Below are 24,984 nucleotides of genomic sequence, written 5' to 3'. Positions count from 1 at the left end.
GCTAATATATTTGTTGTTGAATATTTGTTGTTGATGGTGAACATAAATGTGCTAGAGAATTTCAAACCTACAAGTGTATTTTTATGATATCAGTTTTGTTTTTATTTTCATTTTAAGTTTAGTAAATTTTACTACTTCTTTAAAAAGCATTATTTTGTTTTTAGATCGTAATGTTTGCAATGTTAGAGTGTAATGTGATTTGACCCCTTTTTTGGATAGACTGAAAGGTTGCATTCACTGTTTGTTTTCATAGCCTTCAATATGAACATTGTTTGTAGGACAATATTTACCAGGATATGAAATAACTTTTTTTTTGTTTAAATTAAATACAGATTTAAAAAAAAAAAAGAAAAGAAAAAAAAAAGTTAAATACTGAGATTATACCATCGCCATTTAGCCCCAAAATTCAGATTTCTTTGGCAATTGCCCAACCCTAACTTATGGCATGCTTTAAATGCTGAATTTCCATTTAAATAAATTTCCATGTAAATACTTGCCTCCACACATTAAAATGGCCCCCATATTTTGTATGTTTTATGTGTTACTATATTTTCAATTTATTCTTTGTGCAGCAAATGTGAAATGAATGAGAAAAATTAAAATGTGCTATATACAGTATATATAAAGTCGATTGGATTGGATTTTTTTGCTGCCGTATTCTTCTCACCTTTTTTACCCCTGACCAGTTTTCATGCCTGAATTTATGTTTATGACGCAACGCACCCGAGACGCTACACAAGCATGTCTGACGCAGGTGTGACAGGTCCTTAAACAAGCCCTCATAATAAATCTCAAACTGATTGAAAAATTCACTTGCGAAATGGATTGCTGTGAACTGTTTGCCAATGATTGGCTTATGTTCAATAATATAGTAGTAAACAATACATTGTATTCTAAAACCGCTTTTTGTATTGTCTTATCAATGATTAACTCTTCTGCTACAAGAATGTAATGTATTTTAATTATCTGAACATTTTCTATTTATATATATATATATATATATATATATATATATATATATATAAATACACACTCACCTAAAGGATTATTAGGAACACCATACTAATACTGTGTTTGACCCCTTTCAGCCTTCAGAACTGCCTTAATTCTACGTGGCATTGATTCAACAAGGTGCTGAAAGCATTCTTTAGAAATGTTGGCCCATATTGATAGGATAGCATCTTGCAGTTGATGGAGATTTGTGGGATGCACATCCAGGGCATGAAGCTCCCGTTCCACCACATCCCAAAGATGCTCTATTGGGTTGAGATCTGGTGACTGTGGGGGCCATTTTAGTACAGTGAACTCATTGTCATGTTCAAGAAACCAATTTGAAAGGATTCGAGCTTTGTGACATGGTGCATTATCCTGCTGGAAGTAGCCATCAGAAGATGGGTACATGGTGGCCATAAAGGGATGGACATGGTCAGAAACAATGCTCAGGTAGGCCGTGACATTTAAACGATGCCCAATTGGCACTAAGGGGCCTAAAGTGTGCCAAGAAAACATCCCCCACACCATTACACCACCACCACCAGCCTGCACAGTGGTAACAAGGCATGATGGATCCATGTTCTCATTCTGTTTACGCCAAATTCTGACTCTACCATCTGAATGTCTCAACAGAAATCGAGACTCATCAGACCAGGCAACATTTTTCCAGTCTTCAACTGTCCAATTTTGGTGAGCTCTTGCAAATTGTAGCCTCTTTTTCCTATTTGTAGTGGAGATGAGTGGTACCCGGTGGGGTCTTCTGCTGTTGTAGCCCATCCGCCTCAAGGTTGTGCGTGTTGTGGCTTCACAAATGCTTTGCTGCATACCTCGGTTGTAATGAGTGGTTATTTCAGGCCAAGTTGCTCTTCTATCAGCTTGAATCAGTCGGCCCATTCTCCTCTGACCTCTAGCATCAAAAGGGCATTTTCGCCCACAGGACTGCCGCATACTGGATGTTTTTCCCTTTTCACACCATTCTTTGTAAACCCTAGGAATGGTTGTGCGTGAAAATCCCAGTAACTGAGCAGATACTCAGACCGGCCCGTCTGGCACCAACAACCATGCCACGCTCAAAATTGCTTAAATCACCTTTCTTTCCCATTCTGACATTCAGTTTGGAGTTCAGGAGATTGTCTTGACCAGGACCACACCCCTAAATGCATTGAAGCAACTGCCATGTGATTGGTTGATTAGATAATTGCATTAATGAGAAATTGAACAGGTGTTCCTAATAATCCTTTAGGTGAGTGTATATATAAGACAACTATGTATAATTATTTCATCATTATATATTTATTGTTATATGAGGGGCTTTCTCATCAAATAGTTTATGCGATTAATTAATCAGGACAGCGTTTAATACATTTTTTTTAAATGTAATCGATTGCCAGCCCAAAAATATTATATATATTTATTTATTTATTCACACACAATGTATTTTCCCAGACCATGAAACATCTGACCTGTAGAGAATGTACAGATTAACTAAGTTCTTTGCCAGAGAGATGTTGTCCTTCACAACTGTTGTAAAGCCATCTTTCAAAAAGTTGAACACCACATATTTTAATTGCACTTAATGTTTTTCCAGTTTCATTAGAATTTGTATTTACAATAAATAATAAATAAAGTTCAAAGTTTGAAATCAAGTTGTCTTGCTTTATTGTGTAGGCTTAACCCTAACCCTTCTTAATGACAATTACCCTATAGGACCACCTAGCGTCCAACCAGCAGTGATGCACCAAAGAGTTCGTCAGTTCCCTTTACAAAAAGCTTCACTATGATGCTGCGCTTTGCTAAGCGCTTTTGGGAACAATCCTGCATTGTGACCAGCTGTGAATATGTGTGTAACACGTCAATGAACATTGACCGGAATTTATAGCCTCGGATGGTGAGATCATTAGATGCACTTGTGGCCAGGCTATAAATAGACGTGTCACCAGCGTGTCGTCTGATCCGTTTTCTTCAGAGCAAACTGTGCTGTGTCTCTCACAAGCCTGTCAGAAACTTTCTTTCCTCTGCTAGGATTTCGAATTTGTTAGGCCTACTTTCGGGCGAAATGCTTCGCACTCGCCTCACTTACTTCCGGGAGTCAGCGCCTACTCTTTCATCGTGGGTCTCTCGCATATATTTGGCTGAGGAACGAGAGACGGGTCCGTCCCAATCGCTCGCTCTCTCCCCAGATCCAGCTGATCCTTCTCGTAATCTCTTTGTTTCACGAGGGGGGCGCCGAACCTCTGTACATTTCACGCATAATAATAAAGCGGCTGAGAAATTACTCGAGGTGGTTACTCGGGCTGTGGCCAGACTACAGCTAGACTGGCCACGCGAACAAGACTTTCTTTCCTCTGCTAGGATTTCGAATTTGTTAGGCCTACTTTCGGGCGAAATGCTTCGCGCTCGCCTCACTTACTTCCGGGAGTCAGCGCCTACTCTTTCATCGTGGGTCTCTCGCATATATTTGGCTGAGGAACGAGAGACGGGTCCGTCCCAATCGCTCGCTGTCTCCCCAGATCCAGCTGATCCTTCTCGTAATCTCTTTGTTTCACGAGGGGGGCGCCGAACCTCTGTACATTTCACGCATAATAATAAAGCGGCTGAGAAATTACTCGAGGTGGTTACTCGGGCTGTGGCCAGACTACAGCTAGACTGGCCACGTGAACAAGAGACCCAAACTATACACTATTGGAACAATGCTCCAAACTATAAGACAGATTTCTGTCTGGTGGCTAAAAAAGAAAAATAAATAAAGAAAAGAAAAAGGGAACGCTATATTAGTCCCTTCCTTTCTTTGATGACCTCCAAGACGAGCTTTCTCACTCATGGAGGAACCCATATACTTCCCGTGTTCACATACCCTTGACGTCTTTATACTCGACTATCATGGTTGCTGAGACATGGGGGTATTCAATGATGCCGCCGGTCGAAGAGACGCTTGCGGGCTATCTCTCACCGGGTTCAGCAACATCGCTCAAGAAACCCGCTCTCCCCACTAAGCCATGCAGGACTACCTCCATGCTAGTGGGGAGGGCTTATCAAGCGGCAGGTCAGGCTGGTGCTGCGCTGCACACCATGGCCGTGTTACAGGCGTACCAGGGTGACCTACTGAAAGACCTGAGTGTGGGTGCAACGCTCAACGAAGAAGCCTTTTCTGAACTTCGTCGGGCCACAGATTTGTCTCTCCGTGCGACCAAGCAGACAGCCCCAATTGTTACCAAAAGCGCTTAGCAAAGCGCAGCATCTCGTTCTGCTTGTTTCAGGGAACAAGGGTTACACATGTATCCTGAGACGTTTTCTGTGGAGTTTCTTTTTATTTCAGCGACCAACCAACCAATCAAAACTTGGTCGACCAAGACTCTTCTCGTCGGCCATCATTTGGTCGAATATTTTTGATACAGCAGGGAAAATAAAGGAACTTTAAATGATTTATTTTTGAAAACACGGTGGCTGATGGGCAGTAATTCTTATTGTGAAGGCACATTTATACATGACTGCACTATTTCTTCAATGAAATTACAATAAAAAACTTAAGATCCTCTTATATGCAAATTGAATAAAAACAAATTATAATAAAAGTAAAAAAAAGTGCAATTAGCACTAAATGCAATAAGATATTAACAGTGCAGATTTCTCTATCTTTTGCCTTTAGCTCACCACTTGTACTTATCACTTAATTACAAGTACTCCTTGGCTTGAGGGGTTGAGTGGGGGGGGGCAGGCTGCCATGCTTTGTGGGGGAGGGGGGCACAGAAATGCTGTTCCATATTGTATGTCGCATCTAAGCACGTTCAGCGAGATGTGGCCATAAACAGGGAGACCACAAGCAAAAGTGAAAACCGGCAGGGTTGATGAAACAAATGTCTGCATAAACTTCACATTCATTTTCTGATCCGAACTTTCTAGTGTATCGTGTGGTGCTCATAAGTTTGGGTTCCGTGCAGTAGGGCGATTAATACAATTTTATTTTCAATTACAATTTTAGCTTTGGATTTATTTTTTTAAAGTTCAATAAATGCATGATGTTTCCAAAGTCAATGAGCAATCGTGTGTGATCTCAATATTGACCAAAATAATCGTGATTCTGATTTTTGCCATAATCAAGCAGCCCTACCGTGCGGTCTCCTGTTGCTGCACATAATTTTACACACAGTTTGTTCTGTTCGTTATGTTGTTTTAATATTGGTTTTACGCATGCTAAGATACAGTTGAAGTCAGAAGTTTACATACACTTAGGTTGAAATCATTAAAGAGCAACATGCAGGTTGAATTTATAACTGAATTAATACTTTATATTGTCTGCAGAGGTCTTTTAAAAACACATATGTAGAAATTACTAATGAAATCTCATTTGATGTAGAGATTTTGATGAAAATGTGCTAGGCTCTGGAATATGCCTTTCCCGCTATCAACGCGTCATATGACGTAGGGCGAGGCAAACAAAAGTGCCCGCGGTCAGCTCTCATTGTGGGTGTTGATGTAGTTAGAGCAGTACAGAAAGTTTTAGAGAAGCCATAATGGTAAATTATTGTGTTTGTGCTGGTTGCACGAATTCCAGCCTGTCAGGACATCGTGTCCATCATTTTCCTTCTAGAAAAAACAAGGCTTTTCAGTCTTGAGTGCGTTTTGTGCAGGTGAAGAGAGCAGACTTCACTGCCGCGTCTGTTACCACACACTCGGTCGTTTGTGGCGCACATTTCACTCCGGAGAATTATCGACCTGGAGATTTGTTGGAGTCTCGGATGGGATTTCGGAGTAAGGACCACGTGAGGCTGATTACTGATGCTGTTCCCTCGATGCACTCGATGGAATCAAGTCCACCGTCAAAGTGTACACCGGATTTTGGCACGGGCTGGACTGGAGGACAAAGTGCTAACGTTAGCAGACATTCTGTGCAACGAAAACGAGGACTTAGCAGAGTAAGTCTTTTAATTATTTTAACTCTTAATTTGCTCATAATTATAGACCTGTGGGCCATCATAGGCATGTTCGTCCACACCGGAGAACTCTGTTTCTTCATTCGCATCCATTGTAACCTTAGCTTGAACTTGACCAGACTCCCTCGCCCATCGTCACTTCCGGTTAGTGCTTTATAGACGCGGAAGTTATTTTATCACAATTTATCTCAAAATATCGTTAATGGCTAAATATATATTACTCCAGTTCAGAAAATCTAGTTGTTTTATCATCAACATACACTATGCTATATAGGGGTGTCCAACCTGCATGTTGCTCTTTAAAACAAATTTTTTTTAACTACTCCACAGATATAATATTAGCAAACTACAGTTTTTGTAAGTCATTTAGAACATCTACTTTGTGCACGACACGGGTAATTTCTTTCAACAATTATATACAGACAGATTGTTTCACTTTTAATTGACTATCACAATTCCAGTGGGTCAGAAGTTTACATACACTAAGTTAAATGTGGCTTTAAGCAGCTTGGAGAATTCCAGAAAATAATGTCAATCCTTTTGGTAATTAGCTTCTGAGCCTACCTTCAAAATCAGTGCTTCTTTGCTTGACATCATGGAGAAATCAAAAGCAATTAGCCAAGACCTCAGAAAAAAATTGTGGACCTCACAAGTCTGGTTCATCCTTGGGAGCACTTTCCACATGCCTGAAGGTACCACATTCATCTGTACAAACAATAGTACTCAAGTATAAACACCATGGGACCACATAGCCATCATACCACTCAGAAAGGAGATGCATTGTTTTCTCCTAGAAATGAAGGTTGTTTGGTGTGAAAAGTGCAAATAAATCCCAGAACTACAGCATAGGACCTTGTGAAGATGCTAGAGGAAACAGGTATACCGTTATCTATATCCACAGGAAAACGAGTCCTATATCGACATATCTCAAAAGGCTGCTTAGCAAGGAAGAAGCCACTGCTCCAAAACAGCCATACAAAAAGCCTGACTACTGTTTGCAAGTGCACATGGGGACAAAGTTATTTTTGTAGAAATGGCCTCTGGTCTAATGAAACTAAAATGTAACTGTTTGGCCATAATGACCATTGTTATGTTTGGAGGAAAAAGAGTGAGGTTTGCAAGCCGAAAAACACAATCCCAATTGTGAAGCATGGGGGTGGAAGCATCTTGTTGTGGGGGTGCTTAGTTGCAGGAGGGACTGGTTCATTTCACAAAATAGATGGCATTATGTGGTAAGGAAAATTATGTGTATATATTGAAGCAACACCTCAAGACATCTGCCAGAAAGTCAAAGCTCGTTCACAAATGGGTCTTCCAAATGGACAATGACCCCAAGCATACATCCAAAGTTGTAGCAAAATGGCTTAAGGACAACAAAGTCAAGGTTTTGGAGTGGCCATCACAAAGTGATGCCGAACTGAAATGGTGTGTGCTTGCAAAGAGGCTTATAAACCAGACTTAAGTTACAACAGTTCTGTCAGGAGAAATGGGCCAGAATTCCAGCAACTTATTGTGAGATGCTTGTGGAAGGCTACATAAAATATTTGACCCTAGTTAAGTAATTTAAAGGTAAGTTTATGTAAACCTCTGACTCACTGGGAATGTGATGAAAGAAGTAAAAGCTGAAATGAGCCATTCTCTCTACTATTATTCTGACATTTCACATTCTTAAAATAATGATTCTAACTGACCTAAGACAGGGAATGTTTTCTATGATTAAATGTCAGGAATTGTGAGTTTAAATGTATTTGACTTCAACTGTATGTAATCATTTGTGTTACTGCTTGTACTGTACCGAAGGCCCTATATCTATTCGGTTCGGCACAGATACATGTAACGTTGCAGCCCTACACTTAAGTTACCTTTGTTTGAAGAATCAGACTGGAAACTTGTAGACAAATAATTTATTATTCAGAAATCCCCTTTCTTACATTTCTTGTGGAAGTTCAAGCTTGATGGCAAATTTGTAATATGGTCAGGTGTACTGTATTATGTTACATGTGCTATGTTTAGTACTTAAAAGGGTTTTGTCTCCCTTGTGTTACAGGCTTTTGTGGTACTATGCAAGAACCCAAATGCAATTTGGACGTTCAACCACCTGGATCCGAATGACACCTGCAACCAGCCTCCATGCTTGCAAAACACTATGCCAACATGCTTCACAGAAATGGATCTTTTTGTATGGTAGGAAAACCTCTGCAAAAGTTTGACACCATAGATTATTCTGTTCTTAACCTTTCTTTTAGACTGAAATCCGTTGCAGTACAAGTAAGAAGTTTCTTTTTAAAATCAATAAATGTGGTAATGACCTTTGTTAAGTATAGGAATGCTCCCTCCATCAGAGATGGACAGACTGAAACAGATGGTTTCCTCATGTTTGGGTTTGGGAATTCATTTTAGAAAAATAACTTTTACAGGTCTGAATTTCATCTAAGCTATGTGTGTGTGTTTCTACGTTAACAGCCCCACCCAGGTTCACTCAGACCTGTGGTGCAGACTTCTGGTTAGCAGATGTAATGCTGTGACAAATTCAGGAAAAGGGGAATTTTTCCCTTTAGAAACATCATGTGAACAATGGTCATGCAGAGCCGGAAATGGTTCATATAGTTAATCGTAGGGACAATAGTAGTCATTAGGTCCTGATGCATGAAACAACGTGCTCCCTGAAGTAAATGGAATCCCAATGCAGCATCCTTTGAAGTCCAGAGATTGTTCGAAATTGACACTAGATAACAGGGTATTGTTTGTCTTTTAAACCTTGCTCTCATCAAACCCTGCACCTCCTCTCAATCAGGCCCTTTAGTGGAATGTTAGTGGCAGTTAATGGAAATTACATTTGCAAAAAAATAAAACCTCTGCTGTTCCAATAATTCCAGGAAATTTGTGGACTTTTCCATCTCCAGATAATTTCCTAAGTAAATTCCTAGAGATGAAAAACAAAATTATTTGTATTGGGTGAAAAGCAGAGAAGAATAATACAATGTAGGCTGAACTTTAGGAGAAACACTCCAAGCTGCAAATAAGTACCTCACCTGTCATACACAGCACCACTTAAGTTTATAATAAGGGGTGTAAAACATTTGTAAAAAAAGCAAATAAGAGCTTTGTTCTATAACAATAGCCAAACATAAATGGCAGGTATAGGGTGAGTAACTAAAAACCATTCAGAGTGTAAAAGTAATTGGAAATCAAGCACCTTGCAGTCTGAAATAATTTTGTGTTAAATGGTTTGTTTATTAACCATTTCAAGGATTGGATATCGTTTTAAGGAAGTGATGTATTTGTTCTTTGAACATTTGTCTCATGCCTGAGTGTTGGTCTCGTGCAGTCGCAACGCACAGAGAAAAGCAATGGTCAGTCAACAGTTTCACTAAATAATACATTAGATTTCGATTTGTTTCTCACCAAACCTTATTGCATGCTTTCAGAACAATTATGATTCTCATGGAATCATTTATTAGACTTCTGAATTATACTTTTTGCCCTTTTTAAGCTTGAAGAAATGGTCACCTTAAACCACCCTTGAATGACATCACTGAGCACAAAATGTTTTCAAAAAGAATGTCATATGGGGTTATAACAACAAAGGGGTTAGTCAAAATTTACTGAATTGTAATCTTTGGGTGAACTATCCCCTTTAATGTTTAAATTTACTTCAAAACCAAACTTATTTGCAAGTCAGATGAACACTGAACCAATGTCAAGGATTAATTTGACTTCCTTTTGTGGATTATTATTCACACGAGATCATGTCTTGATTTCAATTTTATGTCTATCAATATTTCAGGCCTACAAAATTCAATAGAAAGTTGTGTTGTTTGCACATTATTTCACAACACATAATCTTTTTATCTCATCTTATTCAAGTCATACTGCAAGGTCACAATTACACAGATCAGTTTCCAGATGCACTCTAAAACTTCCAAACAGCTTCAGCTTATGTAGATTGCAAAGTACAAGGGAATTATAAAAAAATACCAAATAAGTAATAACAGCAGCACTCTCGTTGTGGAATAAGTGGAGTCATAGCTCTTTAAAGTTAAATGCGGTTTTAATGCGTTATAGCTTTAATAAAGTTCAAATAATACGGAAGTAGATCATGTAAGTAACTACAAACTCCAAAACTGGCATTTCTCTGTGCGGTCCGCATCTCTTCTATGAGTTGCGCGAATGTCCCGATCTAAGGGGGAGAGATCGAAATTGCACCCGGCTGAGGCTCACTCTGTCACGTGGACGCTCATCCCTTGAGCACGCACACTTAATGCAGCTAGATTGTAACGTATTGGCTCGTGTTTTATTGAATCAGAATATGTCACTGTGCGTTTCTTATCGTGTAAATTGGCAATATGCAGCTTTATTAATAAGAGAGAGGTTTTTTTTGTGAGTTACAGATGGATTGAAGTGAACAAAAAGGTGAGAGAGGAAGTCTTCGCACCATTATACACAGCAACAAAATATGTATATAATTTGTTTTGGCTTGTTTTGCAAAAAAATTAAATATCTAAAACGAATTTAAAAGAATGTACATTTATTTTAGGAACTATACTGCAGAAGAAAAAAATATTATCTGAGAATGTTGAATATAATGTTTAAAAACATTTATTTTAAAATATCTTAAAATCCTTTAAAAAAAAGATGCATATATACTTGCTTTTAGAGAATAGATCTTGAATATAAGTATATTTTGTCTTTGCTGCACTCGCAGAAGTATAAACAAGTGAACAAAAAAAAACTCTTAAATACAATATACAATTATATTTATTATACATTCTTTTAAAGCAAGTCTAAATATCTTATGTTGCTTCTCAAGTAAATTCATCTTGTTTTAAGGATTTTTAGACATTTCTAAATGGAAAACAAGACAAAAACACTTGATAACAATAGGTTTTTTGCAGTGAATTTCTTTTCTGAATTAAACAAGTATTTTTCCCCTTTAATTCAGTGAATGTCATTTAGAGGTATTTTTAAAAGATGATTTTGTCCTCTTTATTGTTAGTAACATCAGGGCACAAGCTAAATAACGGTTAAGAGCTAATGATTAATCATTGCAATAATTGTCGAATAATCGTTAGATTAATCAATTATCAAAATAATCGTTAGTTGCAGCCTTGGAGGACAGTAGTTAAGAGTTGGTAATCTACATATAAAAACAGTCACTGTAGTTAAACGTCAGATATTCTTTGAGAAAATGTAGCTCTTTCCACACAGAGATCCCTGGACGAATCCTGGAAAAGTTGTTTCAGCAACTGCTCTGTCACCGTGAGATTTTGTTTATTCACACTGCTTTACCGTATTTTTATCGTAGATTTACCGTATTTCTCGCATTCACACACATCCCACGAAAAATCCTGGAAAGACAAAAGTGACATCACAATGTGATTGATGTCTAATGTACAGAGTCTTGAATTTACTGATAACTATGTCTTTTCTCTTAAAGCCCGCTCCATCCTATTGTAAACAATTACAGTTGAAGTCAGGAGTTTACATACACTTAGGTTGAAGTCATTAAAACATTTTTCAACCACTCCACAGATTTAATATTAGAAAACTATTGTTATGGCTGGTCATTTAGACTTAATTTAGACTAAATTATAATTATTTACAGACAGATTTTTCACTATTAATTAATATCACAATTCCAGTGGGTCAGAATTTTACATACACTAAGTTAAATATGCCTTTAAGCAGCTTGGAAAATTCCAGAGAATATCAAACCTTTAGAAAATTAGGCAATTAGCTATGAAAGGTGGTGTACTGAATTGGAGGTGTACCTGTGGATGTATTTTAAGGCCTACCTTGAAACTCCATTCCTCTTTGCTTGATATCATCAGAAAAAAGATTGTGGACCTCCACAAGTCTCCATGGGAGCAATTTCCAAATGCCTGAATGTACCACGTTCGTCTGTACAAACAATAGTATGCAAGTATAAACACAATGGGACCACGCAGCCATCATACCACTCAGAAGGGAGATGCAGTGTTTTCTCCTAGAAATGAACATAGTTTGGTGCAAAAAGTTCAAATGAATCCCAGAACAACAACAAAGGACCTTGTGAAGATGCTGGAGGAAACAGGTAGACCGTTATCTATATCCACAGGAAAACAAGTCCTATATCGACTTAACCTGAAAGGCTGCTCAGCAAGGAAGAAGCCACTGCTCTAAAACTGCCATAAAAAGCCAGACTACAGTTTGAAAGTGCAAATGGGGACAAAGATCTGACAAAAGAAATGTCCTCTGGTCTTATGAAACAAAAACGTATGTGTTTGGCCATAGTGACCATTGTTATGTTTGGATGAAAAAGGGTGAGGCTTGCAAGCCGAAGAACACCATCTCAGCTGTGAAGCATGGGGGTGGCCTCATCATGTTGGGGGGTGGGGGGTTTGCTTTGCTTTGCTGCAGGAGGGACTTGTGCACTTAACAAAATAGATGGCATCTTAAGGAAGGAAAATGATGTGGATATATTGAAGCAACATCTCAAGACATCAGCCAGGAGGTTAAAGCTTGTAGCAAATGTGTCTTCCAAATGGACAATGACCCCAAGCATATCTCCAAAGTTGTGGAAAAATGGTTAAAGGACAACAAAGTCAAGTTATTTGAGTGGCCATCACAAAGCCCAGACCTCAATCCGATAGACAATTTGTGGACAGAACTGAAAAAACGTGTGCGAGCAAGGAGGCCTACAAACGTGACTCGGTTACACCAGTTCTGTCTGGAGGAATGGTGCAAAACTCCAGCAACTTATTGTGAGAAGCTTGTGGAAGGCTACCCAAAATGTTTGACCAAAGTTAAACAATTAAACAAAGGCAATGCTACCAAATACTAACAAGGTGTATGTATAAATTCTGACCCACTGGTAATGCGATAAAAGAAAGAAAAGCTGAAATAAATAAGTCTCACTACTACTATTCTGACATTTCACATTCTTCTTTTTTTTATTTTCTCCCCAATTTGGAATGCCCAATTCAAAATGCACTCTTAAGTCCTCATGGTGGCGTAGTGACACGCCTCAATCTGGGTGGCAGAGGACGAATCTCAGTTGCCTACATGTCTGAGAAGTCAATCCGACATCTTATCACGTGGCTTGTTGAGTGCGTTACCGCAGAGACATAGCACGTGTGGAGTCTTCACACTATTCTCCGCACGCACAACTTAACACGCGCCCCACCGAGAGCGAGAACCACATTATAGCGACTATGAGGAGGTTATCCCAACATGACTCTACCAACCCTAGCAACCGGCCAATTGGTTGCTTAGGAAGCCTGTCTGGAATCATTCAGCATGCCCTGGATTCGAACATGCGTCTCCACTTAACACCAGTTAAGTGGTACGGTGCGCAATTTACAATTTTCAGAAGTTTACATACACCTTAGCCAAATACATTTAAACTCAGTTTTCACAATTCCTGATGTTTAATTGTAGAAAACATGCGTCTCCAGGTGCGGTAGCTTCCAAGGCCCCCATTCTTAAAATAATGATCCTAACTGACCTAAGACAGGGAACATTTTCTATAATTAAACATCAGGAATTGTGAAAAACTGAGTTTAAATGTATTTGGCTAAGGTGCATGTAAACTTCTGAAAATTGTAAATTGCGCACCGTACCACTTAACTGGCGGTTAATTGTTATCATCTGCGCAGATGGCGAGTAGCTCCCTGGTCCCTGCATAAGATTTGCCAATTATTGATTATATTATGGAAGTTAGGCCTAATTTTATAAATGGCTTGTTTTGTATTGTTCGATGTTAATTGTTTTTGTGCTATTAGCTTCTGTCTACCTATTGAATTGTCTCCCAAAGACAACAAAGATTGAAATAAAAAAGAAATTCAATGATTCTGCCATGCAACAGTTCAGTTGTGCATTCGATTCAGTAGGCTTATTGCATTTGTTATTGAGTTTGAATCTAAACAGACCTACCTTCCTAAAAATAATTGAAATTAACTGCACTGACAAGATAAAACTATGCTCTTTTTTCTTTAGACATTATCATTTATTACAATCAATAATAATTACGCTATTCATTTTCAGTTTTTGTTGTTGTTTTTTTGCACTAGCACTTCTGTTTTTTTCTGTATGCCTAAAGCACTTTTTAAAAGAATGTTCCCAGTTCAATACAAGTTAAGTTCAGTCGACAGCATTTGTGGCATAATGTTGATTTACCACAAAAATGTATTTCAACTTCAAGGTTACTGTGAGACATTTAAACATAGAGGAGATCTTATAATTTTATAAAAGCACTTGCATTAATTCTTCTGTTAAATCTTGTTTATTATTTGAGCTGTAAAGTTGTTTATATTGTAAATTTTACAGTCATTTTAAGGTTTATTGACATTATCATCATGGTAATGAAATTGTAAAATTGGCTATAACTTATAAATGATTTCAGTGTGATAAAATCGCTTACTATCCTTTTCTGTGTATACACGCATATCCTTTGTCTTGTGGCAATTTTTTTGAAAAAGTTGACAAGACAAGGTGGAACGAATAGAAATTCATTTTTGTGGCAATCAATATTGTGCCACAAACACTGACGATTGAGCTTAACTTGTATTGAACCCGGAAATATTCATTTAAACACGGTTTTAAAAAAAATTACTTTACAAATAAAACATTAGTAATACATTATATGCTAACTGTTGCAATTAAGCATTAGAAGCATCAAGGCAAATGTTTTTTGATCATGATTTGTACAAGCTGTAAAATTGAAAATAAAAGCTACAACCCCAATTCCGAAAAAGTTGGGACACTATGAAAAATGCTAATAAAAAAAATAAAAAATGAGTGATTTCAAAATTATGATTAGTGGGGGTGGTGTAGTGGTCTAAGCACATAACTGATAATCTGGTAATCAGAAGGATGCTGGTTCAAGCCCCACAGCCACCACCATTGTGTCCTTGAGCAAGGCACTTAACTCCAGGTTGCTCCAGGGGGATTGTCCCTGTAATAAGGGCTCTGTAAGTCGCTTTGGATAAAAGCGTCTGCCAAATGCATAAATGTAAATATAACAATTCAAAGATGGCAGAGGAGGAAGCTTTGACTGAAAAGTGTTTAATAAATGTCTACATGTTTGTAAACCCAGTGTGTAACATAACAAAAACATGCACTGCTTTTCAGCCTGCTATGTATGAACATAAAGAGACATACACACACAGACAGGCTTTATGCATTTCTCTCTCATCTGCTGCTGTCTCCTCTCCTTAAATACTCCCGCCGCCCCTCACTGGAACGTGAGAACAGTGTGGCACACATGTGGAAGTCATTCACCACTTATCTTCACGGCCTCGCTCTGCCCAGATGCCCAGATGCCGTTCTGCCCCACCTGCTAACCACAGTCCAGTAATTTCAAATAAGATGATTGCAAAACGCTCATAAAAGTTGTGACGGTCGAGTGTTTACCACTCTGAAACATCACCATTTCTTCTAATAACACTTGGCACTGACACACAGGGAAAGTGGAATTTTCCCCCATTCATCCATTATGTAGGGCTTTTGCTGAACTAGAGGTCGACCGATATAGCATTTTGCCAATACCGATAACTAAGTTGGGACGACAAGCCAATAACCGATTAATCAGTCGATAGTTTTTTAAATTGATACTGCATGAAAAAAACAACATTTAAAGTTGGAGTGGTGGTGGTGTAGTGGGCTTAAGCACATAACTGTTAATCAGAAGGTCGCTGGTTTGATCCCCACAGCCACCACCATTGTGTCCTTGAGCAAGACACTTAACTCCAGGTTGTTCCGGGGGGATTGTCCCTGTAGTAAGTTCACTGTAATTCGCTTTGGATAAAACCGTCTGCCAAATGCATAAATGTAAATGTAAAGCAAAATAATGCTGAACTTTATTACAACCATGAAAATGTATTGTACTTTTTAAAATAAAATAAATATATTAATATTAATATATTAATATACTATAATAATAAATATTAAAGGAAAAGTTGTATTTTTACTTGCAGATGTTGATGCCCCATGCTGATTATTTTGTCATAAATATTAAACTGTGCTTTTCCTGGTGACACTTCAATAAAATAGTCCCACACTGGTACTTTCTTTAAAGCTTTTGCCATCTGAAAATAATTAAAATATTAAAAAATATTACCGGTAAATGTGTGAGTGTTACACTTTATAATACTTTTTTTCACTTTACAATAAGATAAATGCATTAACTAATGTTAAGAGATATATCTTAAAATCTTAAATAATGTATTCAGTAAATGTTGAAATTAACATCAATTATCAATGAACAGTACGTACACAGCATTTTACATTCTGTGTTTTATATTTTACACTTTTTCATGCCTTGTCTGTTCTCATGAAAAGCATGAGGTAAACGCTCTTTATTACCCTAAAACCAAGACAACGATCACTTAACTTCTGGCGATGGGGTCTTTAATGTGAAACTAGGGCAAACAAATAAATGAATTGCAAATTCACATGTGTAGTTGTGCTGCTTTCAGTATCAAAGGGTGAATATAAATTACAAATCGCTCCTTTTTGTTTTTATAAGCATTTTTCATACTGTCCCAAATTGTTCAGAATTGGGGTTGTACAGTGCATCCGGAAAGTATTCACAGCGCTTCTCTTTTTCCAAATTTTGTTATGTTACAGCCTTATTCCAAATGGATTAAATTCATTATTTTCCTCAAATTCTACAAACAATACCCCATAATGACTACGTGAAAGAAGTTTAAAATCATATAAAAAAACAAAATCGTATCTTTTTAAATAAAAAACAATCACATGTACATAAGTTTTCACAGCCATGACACTCAAAATTGAGCTCAGGTGCATCCTGTTTCCACTGATCATCCTTTAGATGTTTCTACAACTTGATTGGAGTCCACCTGTGGTAAATTCAGTTGATTGGACATGATTTGGAAAGGCACACACCTGTCTATATAAGGTCCTACAGTTAACAGTACATGTCAGAGCACAAACCAAGAATTTTCTGTAGACCTCCGAGACAGGATTGTATCGAGGCACAGATCTGGGGAAGGGTACAGAACAATTTCTGCAGCATTGAAGGTCTCAATGAGCACAGTGACCTCCATCATCCATAAATGGAAGAAGTTTGGAACCACCAGGACTCTTCCTAGAGCTGGCCACCAGGACTCTTCCTAGAGCTGGCCGCCCGCCAAACTGAGCGATCGGGGGAGAAGGGCCTTAGTCAGGGAGGTGACCAAGAACCCGATGGTCTGTGGAGAGAGGAGAAACTTCCAGAAGAACAACCATCTCTGCAGCACTCCACCAATCAGGCCTGTATGGTAGAGTGGCCAGACGGAAGCCACTCCTCAGTAAAAGGCACATTACAGCCTGCCTGGAGTTTGCCAAAAGGCACCTGAAGGACTTTTAGACCATGAGAAACAAAATTCTCTGGTCTGATGAAACAAAGATTGAACTCTTTGGCCTGAATGGCAAGGGTCATGTCTGGAGGAAAACCGCTCATCACCTGGCCAATACCATCGCTACAGTGAAGCATGGTGATGTGGATGTTTTTCAGCGGCAGGAACTGGGAGAATAGTCAGGATTGAGGGAAAGATGAATGCAGCAATGTACTGAGACATTTTTGATGAAAACCTGCTCCAGAGTGCTCTGGACCTCAGACTGGGGTGAAGGTTCATCTTCCAACAGGACAACGACCCTAAGCACACAGCCAAGATAACAAAGGAGTGGCTATTTATTTATTTATTTTTTATACATTTGCAAGTTTTTTTAGATGCCTATGCCTGGTGGAGACTGAGACTGCACTATGAATGACAATAAGGACCGTTTCACAGCTCGTGCTGTTTTCCCTTTTCTTTGTTGCATGTGAAACTCCACATTAACAGTACAGTACACGAAAATGTCATATTCACCATACCTCTCCCTCTGTATCGTTTTACCGAAATTACCGATCGATTCATAGGACGTGAATATTGGCCAAATTACAGATCGAGTCATTGGACATGAATATCGGCCAATACTGAACGGTGGCCGATTGATCGGAGCATCCCTATATAATATCACATTTATTGTTTGAATACATGGATTTGTTCTTTTTTTTTTATGCTAAAAACAAATAAAATATAATTAGTACATTAATATTTTAATTATGTACCTAGTTAGAAGGTCCCCTGTGTAATTAATTAGCTGGGAGAAAATGTCTTTCCTATGTCAGCAAAAGGGACATTATAACTGAAATGTGCCCATCTAAATCGATATCGAATCAAAATTGGAATTTAATTGAGAGCTTGTGAATTGTAGTCAAATCAGGAAATCTGTATCTGTAATCCTGTGGCTGGGCATTATGACTACAAAAATGACAACTCAATATTTTTCAGCCTATTGATGATATTCGATATATATATATATATTTAATTATGTATGTGCTTTGAAATGGCTTTAAATTGTTTTATTTATTAGTGGAACCGTCATTTTATCCAAACACCCATTGATTTAGTGCAAGAAATAAGAATCTAGTTACATATAAGTAAGTCATAATTTTCCAGTTTTTTTACTAAATGAAAACAAGGAAAAATAAAATGTAATCCCTTTTAGTTATATGCACTCTTACTCAATGATACAAAGCAGTCTAATAAAAAAAAACATTATTTTCCTACAAATATTTCTAAAACATTTTTATGACTGGACAGGGTGTGCAAAACCTAAAACTTTACCCCTAGTCGAATAGTATGTAATACTGAATAATTTTTGTGGGACCCAGTCAAGTTGATCATTATAAAATGATTAGGATATAAATAAGATTTTTATTTGTTTTATACAATAAAATATATTTCTGTTGTATTTATTTCACTGAACACTGAATGTGACATTTTACAGTGTTTCTCACTACAAATTTGGTGAAATGCTTTTCTGTGATCCTGTGTTGTGTTTTCAGATTTGTGTTATAACTTGCAGTTACAAATGTTTGGAATCGCCTGAATATATGAACCTACAGTTCTTGTTCTGACAATGCATGTGTGCCGCTCCGAGAATGCTAAAACTCTGTCATGAGCCCTGCACATGCACACAGAACAGCGTGTCATCCGTTTTCTCTGCAGTGCAGAAAGACCATGTAATTAATTAAATCACAGCCTTTTGCGGTTTAATCATCACATTTAGCCATATCGCAATTCTGATGTTATTTTGATTAGCTGTGCAGCCCTAATGGATGGTGAAATGAGTCTTATAATGTGCTCTTTTGGAAACATATTGACCAAATAAAAGTGCATCAAATGTTGTGCAATATTTACAATACTGCTTAATGTTATATTGCCTGACAAATTATCATGATTATATCATGACATTTCTATATATTGCCCAGCCCTACTATCAAGAAATTCAGACTTTAAAAGTAATGTGAAAATAAAGTACCCAGCATTTTGAAGTAATTCTATGGAAAATAGTTCATACACACAAAGATCAAATCAGATTGTTTACTTTAGAGATTCACAGATAGGCTTTTCCAATCTAAATCTAGTTTCTTGAGATCCAGCCAAAATGTAATCAAGTTTTGGAGTCTTTGTTCTTAAAATGGTGTCTCATCCCATTACCCTTCCAGAGAAATCTGGCTGAAGGAGCTCATATTGCACCCAAGTGCTCCACAGATTAACTTTTGTTCTATGCCTGCGGTCCACTGCTGTGTCAGGAAAGACTCTGGATACTTGTGCTACATGGAAAGTCTGCTTGACTAACTGTCCACAAGGCAGCTGCTTGACAGTGATTTAATGCTGTCTCAGGATGAGATGCTGGACTTGGGTGAGGAGAAGGAATAGGAAAAAGAGGAGATGATTGGAAAGAGAATTGGTATGGGAGACACATCTCAATGTGCCTAAGTATTCTTATGTTAATCCTTTCCTAGGATGAGGCGCAAATCAGCCAAGCAAACAATGGCAGTGGAGCCAGATAGTCTGCCCTTCAGTCTAGCAGGCCTTTAAAGGCATGTCGGGCATAGCGCCGACACTGAGGAAAGGCAGCCTCCAGTACTGGGAGCCCTGCTGTATGGAGGGGCCCCAGGAGGGACCAGAGATCCAGGCCAAAGCAGGCAGAGAGAGCGAGGGTGGGGGGGTCGACATTACTGTCACGATGTGGGTAATCAGGAGAAGGGAGACGGCAGATGCGGATCCAAACGCAGTTTTATTCATATATGTGTACACAGATGAAAAGGCACGGGAACAAAAGAAATGTCCTCGAGGGGAAAATAAACTCAAAGTCAAAAGGGTGAACACAAGTTGACAAACATCCACGAAGGGGCACGAACATGAATTAACATCAGGGAGCAGGAACAGCAAAACATGAAACGATCCATACACGAACACTCATCAACAAACAACGACTGACAGCGACTGAACAAACAGACAGGGTTAAATACATGGACATGGGAAAACAGGGGCCAATGAACAGATAGAACTCAAACAAGATGACAGGGTAATAAACAGAAACCAATGGCAAACTAACGAGGGACAGGTGAAAGCAATGACGGAAAACACGAACGCTAACAAAGAGACTATGGCGTTACATAAGGGACAAAAGTGAAAACTAAGAAATGCACAAAATGACAAAAATGGCAAACAAGAGGGAACAGTGAAACAAGACAGGGTAACTGTTACAATTACAAGCTGTAGAGAACTGATAGTATATGCAACGTGAGCTATATTTCACAGATAGATGTCTGCAGTAGAATGTATTACTCAGTCTCGCCTCCAATTATGTAGCTGATTTATTTTTTTATGCACCAGTGTGTAGATTGTATCACACATTTGAAAAGGGCTGCATTAACCATTATTTTTATAATCGATTAATCTAACGATCATTCGACTATTCAGCGATTATTGCAACAATCATTAGCTCTTAACCAATTATTCAGCTTATGCCCCGACTTAAAGGTTTGTGTTAAACGTGCTTACTAACAATAAAGAGGACAAAATCATCTTTTAGAAATACATCTTAATGACACTCACATAAGGAAAATAAATACCTTTTAAGTATTAAGTACAAAAAAATCTTATTGTTATCAATTGTTTTTATATTGTTTTTCCATCTAAAAATCCTTAAAACAAGATACATTTACTTGAGAAGCAACACATGAGATATTTAGACTTGTTTAAGGAGATTGATTCTTAAATATAAGTGTATTTTGTATATAAGTGTATTTTTTCACTTGGTTATAATTCTGTGAGTGCAGTAAAGACAAAATATACTTGTATTCAAGATCTATTCTTTAAAAGCAAGGACAATGGTTACATTTAAATGTTTGTAATATGTTATAGATTATTGTAGTTCACACTTTATTTCCTTTATCTGTTTGAGTGAACAGCTGAATGCAGTGAAGCACAAACATTTCAAAATAAGAGTCAACAGTGTATTTCAGCCTTTAAAGTTAAAAGGTCCACACTATGAAACAATAATTTTTTTCTTGGTTATTGGTGGATGTGTTGCACCATAAACTGCAACTGGAATTTTATTCAATTTGGGTTCTTGTAGCCTCTGTCTGGTCCTCCCCATCACAGGAAGGGAAGACTAAGAACATTTAATATATTGGCAGATTAATTGCTTGTCAACACATTTACATATCAGTGAAATCCAATATTGGTTGACCTCTTATTTGTATTTATTTATAAAATGGTACATAAACCAATTTTAATGTGATATATACACAATCAGCCACAACATTAAAACCACCTGCCTAATATTGTGTAGGTCCCCCTCGTGCCGCCAAAACCACGCCAAACCACATCTCAGAATAGCATTCTGAGATGTTATTCATCTCACCACAATTGTACAGAGTGGTTATTTGAGTTGCCAGTCTGGCCATTCTCAATTGACCTCTCTCATCAACAAGACATTTCCATCCACAGAACTGCCACTCGCTGGATCTTTTTTGTTTTTTGGCACCATTCTGAGTAAATTCTAGAAGCAGAAATCACAGGAGATCAGCAGTTACAGAAATCGTCAATCCAGCCCATCTGGCACCAACAATCTTCCCACAGTCCAAATCACTGAGATAAAAGTTTTTCCCATTCTGATAGTTGATGTGAGCATTATCTGAAGCTCCTGACCCGTATCTGCATGATTTTATGCACAGCACTGCTGCCACACTACTGGCTGACTAGATAATCACATGGATGATTGTTGGTGCCAGACGGGCTGGTTTGAGTATTTCTGAAACTGCTGATCTCCTGCGATTTCCACACACAACAGTCTCTAGAATATACTCAGAATGGTGCCAAAAACAAAAAACATCCAAGTCAAGTGGTTTTTATTGTCGTTCAACCATAAACAGTTAGTACAGTACACAGTGAAATGAGACAATGTTCCTCCAGGACCATGGTGCTATATAAAACAACATAGGACAAACACAGAACCACATGAGACGACACAGACTAAATAACATACTTACCGTAATTTCCGGACTATAAGCCGCAACTTTTTTCCCACGCTTTGAACCTCGCGGCTTAAACAACGACACGGCTAATATATGGATTTTTCCCGCTTTCAAATTTTATTTAAAAAAAAAAAAAAAAAAAACATTCTGTGTCGTGCTCAGTTTTTTGGCGGCATGAAGCTTTCATTAGACCAATGAAATTGCCGAACGGGTTAAGGTCAAACAACTTTTTTGTTTACTGTTTAGATTAAATCCAGCGCGCTCAAACTTCCCATCATTCTGATTATGGTAGTCATTTTGTCACCCTCAAGACACGGAGAAATGCATATGATGCAGCTTTCAAGTTGAAGGCGATTGATCTGGCTGTTGGAAAAGGAAATAGAGCTGCTGCACGGGAGACGTTGGAAACAGCAGCGTGATGAATTGACTCAGTGCAAATAGACAACTAAAGCTGAGTCTATTCAACTCCGACACCAAAGGAGATGACTTCAGTGGTTTCATGTGCACAAGAGGAGGAAGATTTTGACCAATGACTTTCTTGCTAGGCTACTGTTTACTGCTAATTTTTAATTTTTTGTTACAAGCCGTGTGTGGCAGGGGGGCGTGGTCAAGCGCCCGTCCGGGAGAGAAAACCGGTAAGGGCGCTTACACCTGAGCTAATGTCTAACACCTGTGTCTAATTTCAGTAAGCGTGGGGAGAGCGGCATAAAAAGGCAGCAGAGAGCGTGTGAGTGAGTGAGTGACAGACAGACAGACAGACAGACAGACAGACAGACAGACAGACAGACACACTTCAGTCTAGTGTCGGCGCATAGAAGACCAAGAATTGAGAAACTTTATAAAATTGATTGTAAACATTGCTGTGGCCATTAAAAGCCTTACCTGGAACATCAAGTGCCCTGCTTCACTTGTCCTTCTTGGGAGAACTGTCACACTGGCACCAGTGTGACAGTTTTCAGCACTTGATGTAAGCGCCCTTACCGCTTTTCTCTCCCGGACGGGCGCTTGACCACGCACCCGCTGCCACACCGTGTTTCGTAAAAGCCTATTTATTTTTGTTACAAGCCGTGTTTCGTTAAAGCCTGTGTAAAGTTCATTTGTTTCAATGTACCGGTAGGCACCTGCGGCTTAGAGACAGGTGCGGCTTATTTATGTTCAAAATAATAATTTTTTTAAAATTCAGTGGGTGCGGCTTATAGTCAGGTGCACTAAATAGTCCAGAAATTATGGTATGTAAAGTGCACGTGCATACGTGTGCAAAAAGTATGGAACAGTACAATAAATGACTAAAAATTAACAGGACAATAGACACAGTGAGAGATAGTGAGAGACAGTGCAACGCCGACCAGTACACGGTAGTGCAGAAAGATGACCGTTTCTAAAATTGCCAAATGTATACATAACATACTATGAGATAGTGTTCTATGGACATAGCAGTTATTGAGGTAGCAGCCAGGTATAAAGTGACAATAATTAAAGTGCAACTCGGGACACGTGTGTGTGTGTGTGTGTCAGACCAGTCTCTGAGTATTGAGGAGTCTGATGGCTTGGGGGAAGTAGATGTTACACAGTCTGGCTGTGAGGGCCCGAATGCTTCGGTACCTCTTGCCAGACGGCAGGAGGGTGAAGAGTTTGTGTGAGGGGTTTGTGGGGTCATCCACAATGCTGGTTGCTTTGCGGATGCAGTGTTTTTTGTAAATGTCTTTGATGGACGGAAGAGAGACCCCGATGATCTTCTCAGCTGTCCTCACCATCCTCTGCAGGGCTTTGCAGTCCAAAACGGTGCAAGTCCCAAACCAGGCAGTGATGCAGCTTCTCAGGATGCTCTCAATACAGGTGAAACTCGAAAAATTTGAATATCGTGCAAAAGTTCATTAATTTCAGTAATTCAACTTAAAATATGAAACTAATATATTATATAGACTCATTACAAGCAAAGTAAGATATTTCAAGCCTTTATTTGATATAATTTTGATGATTATGGCTTACAGCTTATGAAAACCCCAAATTCAGAATCTCAGAAAATTTGAATATTACATGAAATCAATAAAAAAAAAGGATTTTAAATACAGAAATGTCGGCCCTCTGAAAAGTATAATCATGCATATGTACTCAGTACTTGGTTTGGGCCCCTTTTTGCATTAATTACTGCCTCAATGCGGCGTGGCATGGATGCTATCAGCCTGTGGCACTGCTGAGGTGTTATGGAAGACCAAGATGCTTCAATAGCGGCCTTCAGCTCTTCTGCATTGTTTGGTCTCATGTCTCTCATCTTTCTCTTGGCAATGCCCCATAGATTCTCTATGGGGTTCAGGTCAGGCGAGTTTGCTGGCCAATCAAGCACAGTAATACCATGGTCATTGAACCAGGTTTTGGTACTTTTGGCAGTGTGGGCAGGTGCCAAGTCCTGCTGGAAAATGAAGTCAGCATCTCCATAAAGCTTGTCTGCTGAAGGAAGCATGAAGTGCTCTAAAATGTCCCGGTAGATGGCTGCGTTGACTCTGGACTTAATAAAGCACAGTGGACCAACACCAGCCGATGACATGGCTCCCCAAACCAACACAGACTGTGGAAACTTCACACTGGACTTCAAGCATCTTGGATTGTGTGCCTCTCTATTCTTCCTCCAGACTCTGGGACCTTGGTTTCCAAATGAGATGCAAAATTTGCTCTCATCAGAAAAGAGGACTTTGGACC

The 24,984-nt window shown here is 38.6% G+C and overlaps 1 protein-coding gene across 2 annotated transcripts in view; it reads left to right on the top strand.

Moving 5' to 3' along the window:
* LOC127617415 (bone morphogenetic protein receptor type-1A-like) overlaps window positions 1–24,984 on the top strand; it is a 58,986-nt gene that overhangs the window by 9,567 nt on the left and 24,435 nt on the right. For both annotated transcript variants that reach the window (XM_052089379.1, XM_052089376.1), the window contains exon 2: window positions 7,972–8,108. The gene's annotated coding sequence lies outside the window, so the exon portion shown is untranslated. The remainder of the gene's footprint in view (window positions 1–7,971; window positions 8,109–24,984) is intronic.

The sequence above is a fragment of the Xyrauchen texanus genome, chromosome 24 (assembly GCF_025860055.1).
Source record: "Xyrauchen texanus isolate HMW12.3.18 chromosome 24, RBS_HiC_50CHRs, whole genome shotgun sequence".
NCBI lineage: Eukaryota > Metazoa > Chordata > Actinopteri > Cypriniformes > Catostomidae > Xyrauchen > Xyrauchen texanus.
This window is presented reverse-complemented; position numbering and strand designations above follow the sequence as displayed.